A 6,880-nucleotide genomic window follows, 5' to 3' on the forward strand; every position below is an offset into this window, starting at 1 on the left:
CTCTCTGAGCCGGGGGTGGGGAGTCCCCTGTTAGGAAGCCAAGGACTATAGGGGTGGGGCTGAGATGGAGAGGGAAGGAAACAGCACAGGAAGTTCCCTGTGGAAAGGTGAGGGGTCGCTCTCCTGCTGGATGGCATGGGAGATGTGGCGTCTGGCTGCAGGAGATGGGGACGGCTGCTGGGGTGGAGGCTGTGCGGGGCTGTGCCCTTCAGAAGCCTTCCTGGGGCTCCCCAAGGATGGAGTGTGTTTTAGTGCATTTAGCCAAGATGGTAACACAGGCCACGCTGGGATCTGGAACTGACCCTCCCTGAGCCCACCAGGCCTGTTTGTGTCCAGCGCTGTCCTCCATAGAGAGGGTGTTGTGTGGAATCTCGGGCCACTGCTTCTGATTGATGCCTCTGACTGCTGTCACCACCAGACCCCTTGACTTCCATAAGCACCTTCTTCCCTGCCCTCCCACCCCCAGCTCCCAGGTGTGGCCTTCTGGCCAAGGTGGCTGGCAAGCGGCTCCTCAGGTCAGAAGCCCTCAGGGACAGGTGATGTATAGTGTTAAAAGGGGAGGTTCATCTGGGGTGAATGGGGCTACAGGGCAGGAATGCGCTGGGCCTGACGCTCCTGTTATTTGCTCCCAGACTGGATCTTCACCTAACAGCTGAGGCATCTTCTGGTGGCCCAAAGCCAGGCCATGGGGAGCCAGACTATGCAGGCTGGGCCATCAGGAACCAGGCCACATGAGCCACCATGGACATTAAGCCAGTGCAGAGGAGACACAGGGAGGTGGGGGAGGCCTGTGTTCCAGGGGTCCACCCACCCTCATCCCCACCCAGCAGAATGTGGGTCCGGTGAACTCTCTGGAGCATAAGATTTTTTAAACTAAAAATGCAAGGGGCTGGAGAGACCGCTCAGGGGTTAAGAGTGTTGCCTGTTCTTCCAGAGGTCCTGAGTACAGTTCTCAGTAACCACAGGGTGGCTTACAACCATTTGTAATGAGATCTGGTGCCCTCTTCTGGCCTGCATGGATACATTCGGGCAGGACAAAATAAATCTTTTTTAAAAACTCAAGGAGTCTGTCTCAAAAATTTGAGAGAGAGAGTGTGTATAGAAGCCCAAGGAGCTCAAATGAAGGAGATCCCCCATCCCCCATAGCTGGAGTCCAGTATGGTTGCTGGGAACTGAACTCAGGTCCTCTGTAAGGGCTGTAAGTGCTCTTAAGCACCTCATCATGTTTCCTTTCTATTATTATATTATTATTATTATTATTTATTTTTCCTTCCTCTTCATGTTTTTAGCCACACCACAAGATATTATTAGCAGCCCTTAAAACTTCCCAATCAACACCCCACCCCCAAACCAAAAAAGCCACGTGGTAATGTCACACACCTTTAATCCTAGCACTCGAGTGACAGAGGCAGACAGATCTCTGTGAGTTGGAGGCCAGCCTGGTCTACAGAGCAAGTTCCAGGACAGGCTCCAAAGCAGTACAGAGAAACCCTGTCTTAAAAAACTAAACCAAACCAAACCAAACCAAATCAAACAAACTTCCCAGATTCCCCCTCGACAGGACTTCCCTGCTGCACGCTTTAAAAATCACAGCTAGGGGGTGGAGGTGAGCCTGGAGAGATGCCTTAGCGGTTCAGAGAACTAGCTGTTCTTCCAGAGACAGGGGTTTGATTCCCAGCATCCACATGGTGGCTCACACCACCTATAACTCTAGTTTCAAGGGGTCAGGTGCCCTCTTCTGGCCACTGTGGGAACTGCACACACACATTCAGGGAAATACACATAAAATAAAAATAAATGATTAAAAAGAAAAGGAGCGAGCCATAGCTCACTGGTAAGGCCCCTGCTTAGTATAAGGTTGTGTTTTTCAACCTCACCACCAGAAAACAAGTCACAGACTCTGGCAGACCCACAGCTCCAGAGGCAGGGCCAGAGAGAGGAGCTTTCCCAGGACAGGCTTGCTGGGGAGAGGGGCAGAGGGAAGCCTCAGGCTGGTCCTCTCCTGCACTAGAGCCTGCCTGTCACTAGGGTCTGGCCATCAGAAGCCAGGCTGGCTGGAGTGTGTGTGCATATATATGTGTGTATTATATATTTTTATGCTTGTGTGTGTGCATAACATGTGTGTTGTATGTGTATGTATTTGTATGTGTGCGTGCTATCTCTGTGTGTGTGTGTGTGTTCATCTGTGTCTGCATGTGTATTCGAGCTTGTGTGTGATGTTTATGAAGCAGCCATTGTTCTGTGAAATCGTCCCTGCCATCACCTTCCAGAAGGTTTTTCATCTCCCTCAACAGCAGCTCTGCTCCCCCTGAGCTCCACCCCTCCGTCAGCCCTGGCACCCAGTGTCCGCCTCCCATCTGTGTGTGTGTGTGTGTGTGTGACAGCTGCAGCTGCCTCCCACGGGGCCTCTTGCCATCTGGGGGCTGGCTGCTTCTTAGCGGAGGCTCCGTGTCACAGCATGTGGCACAACTCCCTTCTCTCCCCCCCCCCCCCGTCTCTTCGTGTCTTAAATAGATTTTCTTTTTCAGAGTATGGGGATCCACAGCAGAGGAGTAAGCCAAGCCCAGGGAGAGGGAGGCTCCCAAAGGGCCCAGGATGTGGGGTCGGGTGGAGAGTGGGGTGTGTGTTGTGTGTGTGTGTGTGTGTGTGTGTGTGCTCTGGGAAAGGAAGACTACAGGGCCAAGTGCAGCAGGTGCAAAGGCCCTGTGGCCAGAGGCTTTCTCACAGAGGAAGACACTTGGGGAGCAGGAAGGCCAGGGGACTAAGGCTGAGCCTCAACTCAGTCACTGCAGTTACTGGCCTTGGGCACAGAGGCACCACAGTCTCGTGATAAAAGGGCTTGTGATAGTGACTAGACCTTAGAGCCTCTGCTCTCTCCAAATCAGAGAAGATGGTGACTCCATGTGCACTGAATGTGACACCCTTTCACTTGTCAAGTGAGCCAGAAGGCACATTTTCAGGCCTGTGTTTCCACAGCCGAGCGAGGGGAACGCAGGGCCGCTGGGTCCCTTCTTCCTCCCAGGACTGGAAACGGGCTATGCACTCATGACTATCTATGACAGTCCTGGGCTACATGAGGCTCGGAGAGGCCGTGAAACTGAGCGCATCACACAGCACCTGGCCCAGGCTGTGGAGCGGATTTTGAGCCAATCGGAAAGCACACTGCATCCCTGCTCAGCATCCCAGATCCCAGCCGTGGCCACAAAGCAGGCCACACTGGGGGCTGGCTGAGTTGAGCCCAGTGCTTAACTGTGTGGACCTTGGGTCTGCTTTCTGCTGGGACTCCTGTCACGCATACACACACACTCCAGTGTCTGGTAAGCTATGGGCACAAATGTACACATTCGGAAAACAGTCAGAGAGACCCGCCGTGTGTCAGCCCTGTTCTGGTGACAGGCCACAGTCTTAAGCAAGACTGGGAACATGCAGAGAGGGCACACAGGGCCACACAGAGGCTTTCAAGCAAGCAGGAGGAAGGCCCAAGCAAGGAGAGTTGAACTCTCCTGTACTTGAAAGAGGTGAGCATCAGCCAGGAGCAGCTTGGGATGTGGAGAGCAGCCTAGGCAGAGGCCCAGAGACAGGGCTGCCTCCAAGATCCCTGGAGAGACCAGGAGGCAGGTGTGAACACCAAAGGGGGGTCACTGGTATGGGGGAGGGGGACCAGTACTCGGGGAGGGAGGTTACCGGTGTGAGGGGAGGCAGTCACTGGTGTGGGGGGAGGACACCCAGGGTCTTTGCTCTGAGGAATGTGGGAGACATGAGAGGTTTTTAGAGCAGAGAAGTATCGTGCTATAGGCCTTAAGAAGAGATTTAACAGACTGCTGTGTGAAAAATGGAGCTAGTGGGGGAGGTGTGGCCTCTGGGAACCCAGAGAACTGGATTGCTGCTTGGGTCCAAGCAGCAAAGGTGGCTGGAATCTGGAATGAGGAATTTCCGTCCTGGCTAATGAATCAGTTAGAGAACGGGCTGGGAAAGAAGCAGCCAGGGGTGACCCTGAGTCCTTAGTCCAGCATGGCCAGATGGTTCAGCTTGGCAGAGAGGTGGGAGCTGCAAGACGTAGGCCCCAGGCCAATCTCCAACAGTGGCAAGTTCAAGACGCCACGAGCCATCTGCCACCCCGCAGTGTTCGGCTCCCTCCTGGGACGCCGCTGCAGGAAACAGGATGTGCTGTCTGCCTGGAGAATTCAGAACCTCTGCTCATCTCAGCTCGCCGCAGGCTCCGTCTCCTCTGGGGATTAAGCAAGCCAACCAGTTCTTTCTTGGAGCTCAGTGAACCTCTAACTGCCTCTGCCTCACGCTGTGGGGAGGCTGGCGTCATAAATCAGTCGCTGTGATCCCCAGCCTCGGATGTGTCTCCCGGAGCGGTGGCTCAGACAATAGACAGGATTGGGATGAGCTCACGCTGCGGCGGGCACCTTAGACAAGCCATGAATCATGACACCGGACAGGAAGCCACAGTGATCTCAGTCCCTAAGACGGAATAAGGGAGGGCCCCCAGCCCTATCCTGCCCCAAATTACCATCATGTGTGCAAGCAGGGCGGTGCATTATACGTGCTTGTGTGTGTGTGCAAGTGTGTGTGCGTGAGTGTGTGTGTGTGTGTCCAGAATGGATAGGAGATATATCTAGAGTAAAGGGAAAGACGAAGGGTATTTTGTTTGGAGACAGAGCTCACTATGTAACCCTAGCTGACCTAGAACTTGCTCACCAGGCTGGCCTCAAACTCAAACAGCATTGCTGCTGCTGCTTCCCGAATCCTGGGCTTAAAGGTGTGCACCACCACGCTCAGCAAGCATAGATTCTCTTGAGGGTATAGGGAGCTGTCATTGCTGTGTGTCCTTGAGCAAGGTAAGTGACCTCTCTGGGCCTTCTCCATCCCACAGCAGGTAGTATCAGTGCTAATGCAAGCCATCTCTGGGTAGAGAGTCATGAACAGAGGTAGTGTGCCATTTTAAGAATGAGGGCTAAATTGGGTGTGGCAGTTCACGACTATAGTGTCAGCATTTGGAAGGCTAAGGCAGGAAGGCTGGCTGTAGGTTTGAGGCTATCCTGAACTATGTAGCAAGACTGAAGGAAGAGGGAGAGGAGGAGAGAGAGGGGGAGACAGGGAGAGAGAGGGAGAGGCCAGTGTAGGATTTACTCAGGTTCACATCCCTTGCGTGTGTGGGCTGTGCATGAGTGTAATGCACTCATGTGATGGCCAGAGGCTGACACTGGTATCTTCCTCAGTTGCTGCCCACTGTGTGTACTGACATACAGTGTATCTAACTTGAATCCAGAGCTTAAGGATTCCAGCTAGTCTAGCAAGTCACTTACTCTGGGACATCCCCAGGCTCACCTCCATCTGCTGGGATTCCATACAGCATGCCGTCAGCACACACAGAACACTTTTACCTGGGTGCTTGGGATCTGAACCCCCATCCTCACAATTATGTGTTGCCCACTGAGCCATCTTCCCAGCCCTCTCATGTCATTTGCAATAGTCACTGCTCTCTGTCCATCAAGAGCCCAGCTTTTTGCGCGGCCCACTGGCCAGTAGATACATCATGGTCTGTATCTGGTAAACGGGGATTTGGGGGTCATTTGTTATGGACTAAAAACCCTCCCTCTCCTGACTGAGGTCAAGATTGGTGTGAACACATATGCTGCTTAGGCTACAGCTGGGAAGCTGCACGGTGGGAGGGGGAAGCTTTTTGACTCATGGCCCATCACGGAGGACAACTGCCAAGGTAAGTGGCTTTGTCTGTGGTGGTGGGAGTATATTCGGCTTCTCACTGAAGGGACCAGACCCTCACCCAGCTCCCTGCTTTACCAGCCATGACAGGCTGCAGAAAAGACCCAGCAAAATGTAGGCCTCTGACTCAGTACATGTTGCTGAGTTATAACAGCCAGTTGACCAATCAGCATAGAACAGGTCGCCCAAGCCTGAAAGTGCACCAATCCTGAGACTGTTGCGGTCCCTAGATATCCCCCTTGCTCTACCCAATAAATTCCCTGCCTCCAGGCCCCTTTGGGACCTTCTTACCCCACCCACTGCTTTTGCATCGGAATGGGTCTCTTGGTGATTTGGGGCACAATTTGGGCACAACACTCATACCTTGGTGAATCAGGACACAGACAGTTCTAGCCTGAACCAGAAGGGAATGCAAGCAAGGCCTGTCCACAGACAGCCACTTCTGCCAGCTAAACCACGGGTTCCCAAGGTACCACAGACTCTCACAATAGCACCCCCCAACTGGGAGGCAGGCAAGAGTTCAAACCCATGAGTCTGTTGTGGGCAGACCCAAACCAAAACAGACCCATCTCCAAATAGCCATATTTGGACGTCCTGGGATTGGGGCCATGGCACTGTTCCATAAGAGGTTCCCAGGAACTGGTGGCCTGGGAACTGTCCTGGATTAGAGTCATGGAGACCTCAGCTAAGTCTAGTAACTCCATCTCTGCAGCCCTAAGGCCTTTGCATCCACTGAGTCCATTGCATAAGGGTTTCACCCAACCTAGGAGAACCCCAAAGGAGGACCTCAATGGCCCTGTTTTTTGTTTGTTTGTTAGTTTTTGAAACAGGGTTTTTCTGTGTAGCTTTGGAGCCTGTCCTGCAACTCTCTCTGTAGATCAGGCTAGCCTCAAACTCACAGAGATCCACCCGCCTGTGCCTCCCAAGTGCTGGAATTAAAGCTGTGCGCCACCATTGTCCGGCTACTGCCCCATTTTATAGACAGGAACCTGGCTCAGGTTGAAGTTCAAAATACTTGTTTGACTCATGATGCCTTTCGGTTCATGGCAGCTCAGCAGGACCAGTCCTCAGACGTCCCTCCCTGAACAGGCTCACTCCCTGGCTCAGTGTAGACATAATGCTGACGCAGGCCAGAGACAGAAGACAG

This window comes from Phodopus roborovskii, unplaced genomic scaffold (genome assembly GCF_943737965.1).
Source record: "Phodopus roborovskii unplaced genomic scaffold, PHOROB, whole genome shotgun sequence".
NCBI classification, from domain to species: domain Eukaryota; kingdom Metazoa; phylum Chordata; class Mammalia; order Rodentia; family Cricetidae; genus Phodopus; species Phodopus roborovskii.